This window comes from Phalangium opilio, unplaced genomic scaffold (assembly GCF_054372755.1).
Source record: "Phalangium opilio isolate 3A_F unplaced genomic scaffold, DU_Popi_V2 ptg000087l_1, whole genome shotgun sequence".
Lineage (NCBI taxonomy): Eukaryota > Metazoa > Arthropoda > Arachnida > Opiliones > Phalangiidae > Phalangium > Phalangium opilio.
The window spans coordinates 3,083,917-3,099,525 of NW_028324192.1; the positions used below are offsets into that span (position 1 = coordinate 3,083,917).

Genomic DNA, 15,609 nt, shown 5'->3' on the forward strand with positions numbered 1-15,609 from the left:
TTACGCTACATCTGAGACCCCACAACACCTCTCCCGGGTGGGCTCGAACCTTCAAAATTTCGATTAACAGCTGAACGCGCTAATCATTGCGCCACGGAAGCCCAAAAATTAAATGTTCGTCAGGTATTGTGGAAAAACTCTGACATTTTACGTTACATCTGAGACCCTACAACACATCTTCCGGTTGGGCTCGAACCACCAACCTTTCGGTTAACAGCCGAACGCGCTAACCATTGCGCCAAGGAAGCCCAAAAATTTAATGGTCGTCAGGTATTGTGGCAAAACTTTGGCTTTCTATGTTACATTTGAGATCCCACACCACCGCTCCCGGGTGGGCTCGAACCACCAACCTATTGGTTAACAGCCGAACGCGCTAACCATTGAGCCACGGAAGCTCAGAAATTAAATGGTTGTCACGTATTGTGGATAAGTTTTGACTTTTTACGCTACATCTGAGACCCCACAACACCTCTTCCGGGTGCGCTTGAACCACCAGCCTTTCGATTAACAGTTGAACGCGCTAATAATTGCGCCACGGAAGCCCAAAAATTAAATGTTCGTCAGGTATTGTGGAAAAACTCTGACATTTTACGTTACATCTGAGACATCACAACACCGCTCCCGGATGGGCTCGAACCACCAACCTTTCGGTTAACAGCTGAACGCGCTGACCATTGCGCCACGGAAGCCCAAAAATTAAATGGTCGTCAGGTATTGTGGAAAAATTTTGGCTTTCAACGTTACATTTGAGATCCCAAAACACCGCTCCCGGGTGGGCTCGAACCACCAACCTATTTGTTAACAGCCGAATTCGCTAACCATTGAGCCACGGAAGCTCAGAATTTAAATGGTCGTCAGGTGTTGTGGAAAAAACCTTGACTTTTACGTCACATCTGAGACGTCACAACACCGCTCCCGGATGGGCTCGAACCACACACCTATTGGTTAAAAGCCGAACGCGCTAACCTTTGAGCCACGGAAGCTCAGAAATTAAATGGTTGTCAGGTATTGTAGATAAGTTAAGACTTTTTACGCTACATCTGAGACCCCACAACACCTCTCCCGGGTGGGCTCGTACCTTCAACCTTTCGATTAACAGCTGAACGCGCTAATCATTGCGCCACGGAAGCCCAAAAATTAAATGTTCGTCAGGTATTGTGGAAAAACTCTGACATTTTACGTTACATCTGAGACCTCACAACACCGCTACCGGATGGGCTCGAACCACCAACCTATTGGTTAACAGCCGAACGCGCTAACCATTGCGCCACGGAAGCCCAAAATTTAAATGGTCGTCAGGTGTTGTGGAAAAAACCTTGACTTTTTACGTCACATCTGAGACGTCACAACACCGCTCCCGGATGGGCTCGAACCACACACCTATTGGTTAACAGCCGAACGCGCTAACCTTTGAGCCACGGAAGCTCAGAAATTAAATGGTTGTCAGGTATTGTAGATAAGTTATGACTTTTCACGTTACATCTGAGACCCTACAACACCTCTTCCGGTTGGGCTCGAACCACCAACCTTTCGGTTAACAGCCGAACGCACTAACAATTGCGCCAAGAAGGCCCAAAAATTTAATGGTCGTCAGGTATTGTGGCAAAACTTTGGCTTTCTACGTTACATATGAGATCCCACACCACCGCTCCCGGGTGGGCTCGAACCACCAACCTATTGGTTAACAGCCGAACGCGCTAACCATTGAGCCACGGAAGTTAAAAAAATAAATGCTCGTCAGGTATTGTGTAAAAACCTTGACTTTTTACAGCGATCGGCTGTTAACCAATAGGTGTGTGGTTCGAGCACATCCGGGAGCGGTGTTGTGACGTCTCAGATGTGACGTAAAAAGTCAAGGTTTTTTCCACAACACCTGACGACCATTTAAATTTTGGGCTTCCGTGGCGCAATGGTTAGCGCGTTCGGCTGTTAACCAATAGGTTGGTGGTTCGAGCCCATCCGGTAGCGGTGTTGTGAGGTCTCAGATGTAACGTAAAATGTCAGAGTTTTTCCACAATACCTGACGAACATTTAATTTTTGGGCTTCCGTGGCGCAATGATTAGCGCGTTCAGCTGTTAATCGAAAGGTTGAAGGTTCGAGCCCACCCGGGAGAGGTGTTGTAGGGTCTCAGATGTAACGTAAAAAGTCTTAACTTATCTACAATACCTGACAACCATTTAATTTCTGAGCTTCCGTGGCTCAAAGGTTAGCGCGTTCGGCTTTTAACCAATAGGTGTGTGGTTCGAGCCCATCCGGGAGCGGTGTTGTGACGTCTCAGATGTGACGTAAAAGTCAAGGTTTTTTCCACAACACCTGACGACCAATTAAATTCTGAGCTTCCGTGGCTCAATGGTTAGCGAATTCGGCTGTTAACAAATAGGTTGGTGGTTCGAGCCCACCCGGGAGCGGTGTTTTGGGATCTCAAATGTAACGTTGAAAGCCAAAATTTTTCCACAATACCTGACGACCATTTAATTTTTGGGCTTCCGTGGCGCAATGGTCAGCGCGTTCAGCTGTTAACCGAAAGGTTGGTGGTTCGACCCCATCCGGGAGCGGTGTTGTGAGGTCTCAGATGTGACGTAAAAAGTCAAGGTTTTTCCACAATACCGGACGACCATTTAATTTTGGGGCTTCCGTGGCGCAATCGTTAGCGCGTTCGGCTGTTAACAGAAAGGTTGGTGGTTCGAGCACACCCGGGAGCGGTGCTATGAGGTCTCAGATGTTACGTAAAAAGTCCAGGTTTTTCCACAATACCGGACGACCATTGAATTTTTGGGCTTCCGTGGCGCAATGGTTAGCGCGTTCAGCTGTTAATCGAGAGGTTGGTGGTACGAGCCCACCCGGGAGAGGTGTTGTGGGGTCTCAGATGTAGCGTAAAAAGTCAAAACTTTTCCACAATACGTGACAACCATTTAATTTCTGGGCTTCCGTGGCTCAATGATTAGCGCGTTCGGCTGTTAACCAATAGGTTTGTGGTTCGAGCCCATCCGGGATGCGGTGTTGTGAGGTCTCAGATGTAACGTAAAATGTCTGAGTTTTTCACAATACCTGACGAACATTTAACTTTTGGGCTTCCGTGGCGCAATGATTAGCGCGTTCAGCTGTTAATCGAAAGGTTGAAGGTTCGAGCCCACCCGGGAGAGGTGTTGTGGGGTCTCATATGTAGCGTAAAAAGTCAAAACTTATCCACAATACGTGACAATCATTTAATTTGTGAGCTTCCGTGGCTCAATGGTTAGCGCGTTCGGCTGTTAACCAATAGGTTGGTGGTTCGAGCTCATCCGGGAGCGGTGTAGTGAGGTCTCAGATGTGACGTAGAAAGCCAAAGTTTTTCCACAATACCTGACGACCATTTAATTTTTGCGCTTCCGTGGCTCAATGGTTAGCGCGTTTGGCTGTTAACCAATAGGTTGGTGGTTCGAGCCCATCCGGGAGCGGTGTTGTGTGATCTCAAATGTAACGTAGAAAGCCAAAGTTTTTGCACAATAAATGACGACCATTTAATTTTTGGGCTTCCGTGGCGCAATGGTTAGCGCGTTCGGCTGCTAACCAATAGGTTGGTGGTTCGACCCCATCCGGGAGCGGTGTTGTGAGGTTTCAGATTTGACGTAAAAAATCAAGGTTTTTACACAATACCTGACGAGCATTTAACTTATGGGCTTCCGTGGCTCAATGGTTAGCGCGTTCGGCTGTTAACCAATAGGTTGGTGGTTCGAGCTCATCCGGGAGCGGTGTTGTGAGGTCTCAGATGTGACGTAGAAAGCCAAAGTTTTTCCACAATACCTGAGGACCATTTAATTTTTGGGCTTCCGTGGCTCAATGGTTAGCGCGTTCGGCTGTTAACCAATAGGTTGGTGGTTCGAGCCCATCCGGGAGAGGTGTTGTGGGGTCTCATATGTAGCGTAAAAAGTCAAAACTTATCCACAATACGTGACAATCATTTAATTTCTGAGCTTCCGTGGCTCAATGGTTAGCGCTTTCGGCTGTTAACCAATAGGTTGGTGGTTCGAGCCCATCCGGGAGCGGTGTTGTGAGGTCTCAGATGTGACGTAAAAAGTCAAGGTTTTCCCACAATACCTGACGAGCATTTAATTTTTGGGCTTCCGTGGCGCGTTCGGCTGTTAACCAATAGGTTGGTGGTTCGAGCCCACCCGGGAGCGGTGTTGTGGGATCTCAAATGTAACGTAGAAAGCCAAAGTTTTTCCACAATACGTGACGACCATTTAATTTCTGAGCTTCCGTGGCTCAATGGTTAGCGCGTTCGGCTGTTAACCAATAGGTTGGTGGTTCGAGTCCATCCGGGAGCGGTGTTGTGAGGTCTCAGATGTGACGTAAAAAGTCAAGGTTTTTCCACAATACCTGACGAACATTTAATTTTTGGGCTTCCATGGCGCAATGGTTAGCGCGTTCGGCTGTTAACCGAAAGGTTGGTGGTTCGAGCCCACCCGGGAGCGGCGTTGTGGGATCTCAAATGTAACGTAGAAAGCCAAAGTTTTTCCACAATACCTGACGATCATTTAATTTTTGGGCTTCCGTGGCGCAATGGTTAGGGCGTTCGGCTGTTAACCATTAGGTTGGTGGTTCGAGCCCACCCGGGCGCGGTGTTGTGGGATCTCAAACGTAACGTAGAAAGCCAATGTTTTTCCACAATACCTGACGACCATTTAATTTTTGGGCTTCCGTGGCGCAATGATTAGCGCGTTCAGCTGTTAATCGAAAGGTTGAAGGTTCGTGCCCACCCGAGAGAGGTGTTGTGGGGTCTCAGATGTAGCGTAAAAAGTCAAGGTTTTTACACAATACCTGACGGGCATTTAAATTTTGGGCTTCCTTGGCGCAATGGTTAGCGCGTTCGGCTGTTAACCAATAGGTTGGTGGTTCGAGCCCACCCGGGAGCGGTGTTGTGTGATCTCAAATGTAACGTAGAAAGCCAAAATTTTTCCACAATACCTGACGACAATTTAATTTTTGGGCTTCCGTGGCGCAATGATTAGCGCGTTCAGCTGTTAATCGAAAGGTTGAAGGTTCGTGCCCACCCGAGAGAGGTGTTGTGGGGTCTCAGATGTAGCGTAAAAAGTCAAGGTTTTTACACAATACCTGACGGGCATTTAAATTTTGGGCTTCCTTGGCGCAATGGTTAGCACGTTCGGCTGTTAACCAATAGGTTGGTGGTTCGAGCCCATCCGGGAGCGGTGTTGTGAGGTCTCAGATGTGACGTAAAAAGTCAAGGTTTTCCACAATACCTGACAACCATTTAATTTCTGAGCTTCCGTGGCTCAATGGTTAGCGCGTTCGGCTGTTAACCAATAGGTTGGTGGTTCGAGCCCACCCGGGAGCGATGTTGTGGGATCTGAAATGTAACGTAGAAAGCCAAAGTTTTTGCACAATAAATGACGACCATTTAATTTTTGGGCTTCCGTGGCGCAATGGTTAGCGCGTTCGGCTGTTAACCAATAGGTTGGTGGTTCGACCCCATCCGGAAGCGGTGTTGTGAGGTCTCAGATGTGACGTAAAAAGTCAAGGTTTTTACATAATACCTGACGAGCATTTAACTTTTGGGCTTCCGTGGCGCAATGGTTAGCGCGTTCAGCTGCTATTCAAAAGACTGGTGGTTTGAGCTCTCCCGGGAGCGGTGTTGTGACGTCTCAAATGTAACATACAATGTCAGAGTTTTTCCACAATACCTGTCGAACATTGAATTTTTGGGCTTCCGTGGCGCAATGGTTAGCGCGTTCAGCTGTTAATCGAGAGGTTGGTGGTACGAGCCCACCCGGGAGAGGTGTTGTGGGGTCTCAGATGTAGCGTAAAAAGTCAAAACCTTTCCACAATACGTGACAACCATTTAATTTCTGGGCTTCCGTGGCTCAATGATTAGCGCGTTCGGCTGTTAACCAATAGGTTTGTGGTTCGAGCCAATCCGGGATGCGGTGTTGTGAGGTCTCAGATGTAACGTAAAATGTCAGAGTTTTTAACAATACCTGACGAACATTTAATTTTTGGGCTTCCGTGGCGCAATGATTAGCGCGTTCAGCTGTTAATCGAAAGGTTGGTGGTTCGAGCTCATCCGGGAGCGGTGTTGTGAGGTCTCAGATGTGACGTGGAAAGCCAAAGTTTTTCCACAATACCTGACGACCATTTAATTTTTGGGCTTCCGTGGCTCAATGGTTAGCGCGTTCGGCTGTTAACCAATAGGTTGAAGGTTCGAGCCCACCCGGGAGGGGTGTTGTGGGGTCTCAGATGTAGCGTAAAAAGTCAAAACTTTTCCACAATACGTGACAACCATTTAATTTCTGAGCTTCCGTGGCTCAATGGTTAGCGCTTTCGGCTGTTAACCAATAGGTTGGTGGTTCGAGCCCATCCGGGAGCGGTGTTGTGAGGTCTCAGATGTGACGTGAAAAGTCAAGGTTTTTCCACAATACCTGACGAGCATTTAATTTTTGGGCTTCCGTGGCGCGTTCGGCTGTTAACCAATAGGTTGGTGGTTCGAGCCCACCCGGGAGCGGTGTTGTGGGATCTCAAATGTAACGTAGAAAGCCAAAGTTTTTCCACAATACGTGACGACCATTTAATTTCTGAGCTTCCGTGGCTCAATGGTTAGCGCGTTCAGCTGCTATTCAAAAGACTGGTGGTTTGAGCTCTCCCGGGAGCGGTGTTGTGACGTCTCAAATGTAACATACAATGTCAGAGTTTTTCCACAATACCTGTCGAACATTGAATTTTTGGGCTTCCGTGGCGCAATGGTTAGCGCGTTCAGCTGTTAATCGAGAGGTTGGTGGTACGAGCCCACCCGGGAGAGGTGTTGTGGGGTCTCAGATGTAGCGTAAATAGTCAAAACCTTTCCACAATACGTGACAACCATTTAATTTCTGGGCTTCCGTGGCTCAATGATTAGCGCGTTCGGCTGTTAACCAATAGGTTTGTGGTTCGAGCCAATCCGGGATGCGGTGTTGTGAGGTCTCAGATGTAACGTAAAATGTCAGAGTTTTTAACAATACCTGACGAACATTTAATTTTTGGGCTTCCGTGGCGCAATGATTAGCGCGTTCAGCTGTTAATCGAAAGGTTGGTGGTTCGAGCTCATCCGGGAGCGGTGTTGTGAGGTCTCAGATGTGACGTGGAAAGCCAAAGTTTTTCCACAATACCTGACGACCATTTAATTTTTGGGCTTCCGTGGCTCAATGGTTAGCGCGTTCGGCTGTTAACCAATAGGTTGAAGGTTCGAGCCCACCCGGGAGGGGTGTTGTGGGGTCTCAGATGTAGCGTAAAAAGTCAAAACTTTTCCACAATACGTGACAACCATTTAATTTCTGAGCTTCCGTGGCTCAATGGTTAGCGCTTTCGGCTGTTAACCAATAGGTTGGTGGTTCGAGCCCATCCGGGAGCGGTGTTGTGAGGTCTCAGATGTGACGTGAAAAGTCAAGGTTTTTCCACAATACCTGACGAGCATTTAATTTTTGGGCTTCCGTGGCGCGTTCGGCTGTTAACCAATAGGTTGGTGGTTCGAGCCCACCCGGGAGCGGTGTTGTGGGATCTCAAATGTAACGTAGAAAGCCAAAGTTTTTCCACAATACGTGACGACCATTTAATTTCTGAGCTTCCGTGGCTCAATGGTTAGCGCGTTCGGCTGTTAACCAATAGGTTGGTGGTTCGAGCCCATCCGGGAGCGGTGTTGTGAGGTCTCAGATGTGACGTAAAAAGTCAAGGTTTTTCCACAATACCTGACGAACATTTAATTTTTGGGCTTCCATGGCGCAATGGTTAGCGCGTTCGGCTGTTAACCGAAAGGTTGGTGGTTCGAGCCCACCCGGGAGCGGCGTTGTGGGATCTCAAATGTAACGTAGAAAGCCAAAGTTTTTCCACAATACCTGACGATCATTTAATTTTTGGGCTTCCGTGGCGCAATGGTTAGGGCGTTCGGCTGTTAACCATTAGGTTGGTGGTTCGAGCCCACCCGGGCGCGGTGTTGTGGGATCTCAAACGTAACGTAGAAAGCCAATGTTTTTCCACAATACCTGACGACCATTTAATTTTTGGGCTTCCGTGGCGCAATGATTAGCGCGTTCAGCTGTTAATCGAAAGGTTGAAGGTTCGTGCCCACCCGAGAGAGGTGTTGTGGGGTCTCAGATGTAGCGTAAAAAGTCAAAAATTTTCCGCAATACGTGAAAACCATTTAATTTCTGAGCTTCCGTGGCTCAATGATTAGCGCGTTCGGCTGTTAACCAATAGGTTGGTGGTTCGAGCCCATCCGGGAGCGGTGTTGTGACGTCTCAGATGTGACGTAAAAAGTCCAGGTTTTTCCACAATACCGGACGACCATTGAATTTTTGGGCTTCCGTGGCGCAATGGTTAGCGCGTTCAGCTGTTAACAGAAAGGTTGGTGGTTCGAGCACACCCGGGAGCGGTGCTATGAGGTCTCAGATGTTACGTAAAAAGTCCAGGTTTTTCCACAATACCGGACGACCATTGAATTTTTGGGCTTCCGTGGCGCAATGGTTAGCGCGTTCAGCTGTTAATCGAGAGGTTAGTGGTTCGAGCCCACCCGGGAGCGGCGTTGTGGGATCTCAAACGTAACGTAGAAAGCCAAAGTTTTTCCACAATACCTGACGACCATTTAATTTTTGGGCTTCCGTGGCGCAATGTTTAACGCGTTCGGCTGTTAACAAATAGGTTGGTGGTTCGAGCCCACCCGGGAGCGGTGTTGTGGGATCTCAAATGTAACGTAGAAAGCCAAAGTTTTTCCACAATACGTGACAACCATCTAATTTCTGAGCTTCCGTGGCTGAATGGTTAGCGCGTTCAGCTTTTAACCAATAGGGTGGTGGTTCGAGCCCACCCGGGAGCGGTGTTGTGGGATCTCAAATGTAACGTAGATAGACAAAGTTTTTCCACAATACCTGACGACCATTTATTTTTTGGGCTTCCTTGGCGCAATGGTTAGCGCGTTCGGCTGTTAACCGAAAGGTTGGTGGTTCGAGATCAACCGAGAGAGGTGTTGTAGGGTCTCAGATGTAACGTAATAAGTCATAACTTATCCACAACACCTGACAACCATTTAATCTCTGAGCTTCCGTGGCTCAATGGTTAGCGCGTTCGGCTGTTAACCAATAGGTTGGTGGTTCGAGCCCATCCGGGAGCGGTGTTGTGAGGTCTCAGATGTAACGTAAAATGTCAGAGTTTTTCCACAATACCTGACGAACATTTAATTTTTGGGCTTCCGTGGCGCAATGGTTAGCGCGTTCGGCTGTTAACCAATAGGTTGGTGGTTCGAGCCCATCCGGGAGCGGTGTTGTGAGGTCTCAGATGTGACGTAAAAAGTCAAGGTTTTTACACAATACCTGACGAGCATTTAATTTTTAGCTTCCGTGGCGCAATGGTTAGCGCGTTCAGCAGTTAACAAATAGGTTAGTGGTTCGAGCCCACCCGGGAGCGGCGTTGTGGGATCTCATACGTAACGTAGAAAGCCAAAGTTTTTCCACAATACCTGACGACCATTTAATTTTTGGGCTTCCGTGGCGCAATGGTTAACGCGTTCGGCTGTTAACCAATAGGTTGGTGGTTCGAGCCCACCCGGGAGCGGTGTTGTGGGATCTCAAATGTAACGTAGAAAGCCAAAGTTTTTCCACAATACGTGACGACCATTTAATTTCTGAGCTTCCGTGGCTCAATGGTTAGCGCGTTCGGCTGTTAACCAATAGGTTGGTGGTTCGAGCCCATCCGGGAGCGGTGTTGTGAGGTCTCAGAAGTGACGTAAAAAGTCAAGGTTTTTCCACAATACCTGACGAACATTTAATTTTTGGGCTTCCATGGCGCAATGGTTAGCGCGTTCGGCTGTTAACCGAAAGGTTGGTGGTTCGAGCCCAACCGGGAGAGGTGTTGTGGGGTCTCAGATGTAGCGTAAAAAGTCAAAACTTTTCCACAATACGTGACGACCATTTAATTTCTGAGCTTCCGCGGCTGAATGGTTAGCGCGTTCAGCTTTTAACCAATAGGGTGGTGGTTCGAGCCCACCCGGGAGCGGTGTTGTGGGATCTCAAATGTAACGTAGAAAGACAAAGTTTTTCCACAATACCTGACGACCATTTATTTTTTGGGCTTCCTTGGCGCAATGGTTAGCGCGTTCGGCTGTTAACCGAAAGGTTGGTGGTTCGAGCCCAACCGTGAGAGGTGTTGTAGGGTCTCAGATGTAACGTAATAAGTCATAACTTATCCACAATACCTGACAACCATTTAGTCTCTGAGCTTCCGTGGCTCAATGGTTAGCGCGTTCGGCTGTTAACCAATAGGTTGGTGGTTCGAGCCCATCCGGGAGCGGTGTTGTGAGGTCTTAGATGTAACGTAAAATGTCAGAGTTTTTCCACAATACCTGACGAACATTTAATTTTTGGGCTTCCGTGGCGCAATGGTTAGCGCGTTCGGCTGTTAACCAATAGGTTGGTTGTTCGAGCCCATCCGGGAGCGGTGTTGTGAGGTCTCAGATTTAACGTAAAATGTCAGAGTTTTTCCACAATACCTGACGAACATTTAATTTTTGGGCTTCCTTGGCGCAATTATTAGCGCGTTCAACTGTTAATCGAAAGGCTGGTGGTTCAAGCCCACCCGGAAGAGGTGTTGTGGGGTCTCAGATGTGATGTAAAAAGTCAAGGTTTTTTCCACAACACCTGACGACCATTTAAATTTTGGGCTTCCGTGGCGCAATGGTTAGCGCGTTCGGCTGTTAACCAATAGGTTGGTGGTTCGAGCCCATCCGGGAGCGGTGTTGTGAGGTCTCGGATGTAACGTAAAATGTCAAGGTTTTTACACTATACCTGACGAGCATTTAACTTTGGGCTTCCGTGGCTCAATGGTTAGCGCGTTCGGCTGTTAACCAATAGGTTGGTGGTTCGAGCCCATCCGGGAGCGGTGTTGTGAGGTCTCAGATGTGACGTAAAAAGTCTAGGTTTTTACACAATACCTGACGAGCATTTAACTTTGGGCTTCCGTGGCTCAATGGTTAGCGCGTTCGGCTGTTAACCAATAGGTTGGTGGTTCAAGCCCATCCGGGAGCGGTATTGTGACGTCTCAGATGTGACGTAAAAAGTCAAGGTTTTTACACAATACCTGACGAGCATTTAATTTTTGGGCTTCCGTGGCGCAATGGTTAGCGCGTTCAGCAGTTAACAAATAGGTTAGTGGTTCGAGCCCACCCGGGAGCGGCGTTGTGGGATCTCAAACGTAACGTAGAAAGCCAAAGTTTTTCCACAATACCTGACGACCATTTAATTTTTGGGCTTCCGTGGCGCAATGGTTAACGCGTTCGGCTGTTAACCAATAGGTTGGTTTTTCGAGCCCACCCGGGAGCGGTGTTGTGGGATCTCAAATGTAACGTAGAAAGCCAAAGTTTTTCCAGAATACGTGACGACCATTTAATTTCTGAGCTTCCGTGGCTCAATGGTTAGCGCGTTCGGCTGTTAACCAATAGGTTGGTGGTTCGAGCCCATCCGGGAGCGGTGTTGTGAGGTCTCAGAAGTGACGTAAAAAGTCAAGGTTTTTCCACAATACCTGACGAACATTTAATTCTTGGGCTTCCTTGGCGCAACGGTTAGCGCGTTCGGCTGTTAACCGAAAGGTTGGTGGTTCGAGCCCAACCGGGAGAGGTGTTGTAGGGTCTCAGATGTAACGTAATAAGTCATAACTTATCCACAATACCTGACAACCATTTAATTTCTGAGCTTCCGTGGCTCAATGGTTAGCGCGTTCGGCTGTTAACCAATAGGTTGGTGGTTCGAGCCCATCCGGGAGTGGTGTTGTGAGGTCTCAGATGTAACGTAAAATGTCAGAGTTTTTCCACAATACCTGACGAACATTTAATTTTTGGGTTTTCCGTGGCGCAATGGTTAGCGCGTTCGGCTGTTAACCTATAGGTGGGTTGTTCGAGCCCATCCGGGAGCGGTGTTGTCAGGTCTCAGATGTGACGCAAAAAGTCAAGGTTTTTACACAATACCTGACGAGCATTTAATTTTTGGGCTTCCGTGGCTCAATGGTTAGCGCGTTCGGCTGTTAACCAATAGGTTGGTGGTTCGAGCCCACCCGGGAGCGGTGGTGTGGGATCTCATATGTAACGTAGAAAGCCAAAGTTTTGCCACAATACCTGACGACCATTAAATTTTTGGACCTTCTTGGCGCAATTGTTAGTGCGTTCGGCTGTTAACCGAAAGGTTGGTGGTTCGAGCCCAACCGGAAGAGGTGTTGTAGGGTCTCAGATGTAACGTAAAAAGTCATAATTTATCTACAATACCTGACAACCTCACAATACCTCTTCCGGGCGGGCTCGAACCACCAACCTTTCGATTAACAGCTGAACGCGCTAACCATTGCGCCACGGAAGCCCAAAAGTTAAATGTTCGTCAGGTGTTTTGGAAAAACTCTGACATTTTACGTTACATCTGAGACGTCACAACACCGCTCCCGGGAGGGCTCAACCACCAACCTTTCGGTTAACAGCTGAACGCGCTGACCATTGCGCCACTGTAGCCCAAAAATTAAATTTTCGTCAGGTATTGAGGTAAAACCTTGACTTTTTACTTACCATCTGAGACCTCACAACACCGCTCCCGGATGGGCTCGAACACTAACCTTTCGGTTAACAGCCGAACGCGCTAACCATTCGCCACTGAGGCCCAAAAATTAAATGGTCGTCAGGTATTGTGGAAAAACTTTGGCTATTTACGTTACATTTGAGATCCAAAAACACCGCTCCCGGGTGGGCTCGAACCACCAACCTATTGGTTAACAGCCGAACGCGCTAACCATTGAGCCACGGAAGATCAGAAATTAAATGGTTGTCACGTATTGTGGAAAAGTTTTGACTTTTAACGCTACATATGAGACCCAACAACACCTCTCCCGGGTGGGCTCGAACCACCAACCTTTCGATTAACAGCTGAACGCGCTAACCATTGCGCCACGCAAGCCCAAAAATTAAATGTTCGTCAGATATTGTGGAAAAACTCTGACATTTTACGTTACATCTGAGTCGTCACAACACTTCTCCCGGATAGGCTCGAAAAACCAACCAATTGGTTAACAGCCGAACGCGCTAACCATTGAGCCACAGAAGCTCAGAAATTAAATGGTTGTTAGGTTTTGTGGATAAGTTATGACTTTTTACGTTACATCTGAGACCCTACAACACCTCTCCCAGGTGGGCTCGAACCACCATCCTTTCGGTTAACAGCCGAACGCGCTAACCATTGCGCCAAGGAAGCCCAAAAATGAAATGGTCGTCAGGTATTGTGGAAAAACTTTGGCTATTTACGTTACATTTGAGATCCCAAAACACCGCTCCCGGGTGGGCTCGAACCACCAACCTATTGCTTAACAGCCGAACGCGCTAACCATTGAGCCACGGAAGCTCAGAAAATAAATGGTTATCACGTATTATGGAAAAAGTTTGACTTTTCACGCTACATCTGAGACCTCACAACACCGCTCCCGGATGGGCTCGAGCCCACCCGGGAGCGGCGTTGTGGGATCTCATACGTAACGTAGAAAGCCAAAGTTTTTCCACAATACCTGACGACCATTTAATTTTTGGGCTTCCGTGGCGCAATGGTTAACGCGTTCGGCTGTTAACCAATAGGTTGGTGGTTCGAGCCCACCCGGGAGCGGTGTTGTGGGATCTCAAATGTAACGTAGAAAGCCAAAGTTTTTCCACAATACGTGACGACCATTTATTTTTTGGGCTTCCTTGGCGCAATGGTTAGCGCGTTCGGCTGTTAACCGAAAGGTTGGTGGTTCGAGCCCATCCGGGAGCGGTGTTGTGAGGTCTCAGATTTAACGTAAAATGTCAGAGTTTTTCCACAATACCTGACGAACATTTAATTTTTGGGCTTCCTTGGCGCAATTATTAGCGCGTTCAACTGTTAATCGAAAGGCTGGTGGTTCAAGCCCACCCGGAAGAGGTGTTGTGGGGTCTCAGATGTGATGTAAAAAGTCAAGGTTTTTTCCACAACACCTGACGACCATTTAAATTTTGGGCTTCCGTGGCGCAATGGTTAGCGCGTTCGGCTGTTAACCAATAGGTTGGTGGTTCGAGCCCATCCGGGAGCGGTGTTGTGAGGTCTCGGATGTAACGTAAAATGTCAAGGTTTTTACACTATACCTGACGAGCATTTAACTTTGGGCTTCCGTGGCTCAATGGTTAGCGCGTTCGGCTGTTAACCAATAGGTTGGTGGTTCGAGCCCATCCGGGAGCGGTGTTGTGAGGTCTCAGATGTGACGTAAAAAGTCTAGGTTTTTACACAATACCTGACGAGCATTTAACTTTGGGCTTCCGTGGCTCAATGGTTAGCGCGTTCGGCTGTTAACCAATAGGTTGGTGGTTCAAGCCCATCCGGGAGCGGTATTGTGACGTCTCAGATGTGACGTAAAAAGTCAAGGTTTTTACACAATACCTGACGAGCATTTAATTTTTGGGCTTCCGTGGCGCAATGGTTAGCGCGTTCAGCAGTTAACAAATAGGTTAGTGGTTCGAGCCCACCCGGGAGCGGCGTTGTGGGATCTCAAACGTAACGTAGAAAGCCAAAGTTTTTCCACAATACCTGACGACCATTTAATTTTTGGGCTTCCGTGGCGCAATGGTTAACGCGTTCGGCTGTTAACCAATAGGTTGGTTTTTCGAGCCCACCCGGGAGCGGTGTTGTGGGATCTCAAATGTAACGTAGAAAGCCAAAGTTTTTCCAGAATACGTGACGACCATTTAATTTCTGAGCTTCCGTGGCTCAATGGTTAGCGCGTTCGGCTGTTAACCAATAGGTTGGTGGTTCGAGCCCATCCGGGAGCGGTGTTGTGAGGTCTCAGAAGTGACGTAAAAAGTCAAGGTTTTTCCACAATACCTGACGAACATTTAATTCTTGGGCTTCCTTGGCGCAACGGTTAGCGCGTTCGGCTGTTAACCGAAAGGTTGGTGGTTCGAGCCCAACCGGGAGAGGTGTTGTAGGGTCTCAGATGTAACGTAATAAGTCATAACTTATCCACAATACCTGACAACCATTTAATTTCTGAGCTTCCGTGGCTCAATGGTTAGCGCGTTCGGCTGTTAACCAATAGGTTGGTGGTTCGAGCCCATCCGGGAGTGGTGTTGTGAGGTCTCAGATGTAACGTAAAATGTCAGAGTTTTTCCACAATACCTGACGAACATTTAATTTTTGGGTTTTCCGTGGCGCAATGGTTAGCGCGTTCGGCTGTTAACCTATAGGTGGGTTGTTCGAGCCCATCCGGGAGCGGTGTTGTCAGGTCTCAGATGTGACGCAAAAAGTCAAGGTTTTTACACAATACCTGACGAGCATTTAATTTTTGGGCTTCCGTGGCTCAATGGTTAGCGCGTTCGGCTGTTAACCAATAGGTTGGTGGTTCGAGCCCACCCGGGAGCGGTGGTGTGGGATCTCATATGTAACGTAGAAAGCCAAAGTTTTGCCACAATACCTGACGACCATTAAATTTTTGGACCTTCTTGGCGCAATTGTTAGTGCGTTCGGCTGTTAACCGAAAGGTTGGTGGTTCGAGCCCAACCGGAAGAGGTGTTGTAGGGTCTCAGATGTAACGTAAAAAGTCATAATTTATCTACAATACCT

General features: G+C 48.0%; 1 non-coding gene across 1 annotated transcript; it reads left to right on the forward strand.

Annotated features, from left to right (window-relative positions):
• Window positions 1-3,512: 3,512 nt before the first annotated feature.
• TRNAS-GCU (transfer RNA serine (anticodon GCU)) lies at window positions 3,513-3,585 on the forward strand. Its single transcript has one exon. It is a non-coding gene; the product is annotated as a tRNA-Ser (tRNA).
• The last annotated feature ends 12,024 nt before the right edge of the window (window positions 3,586-15,609 follow it).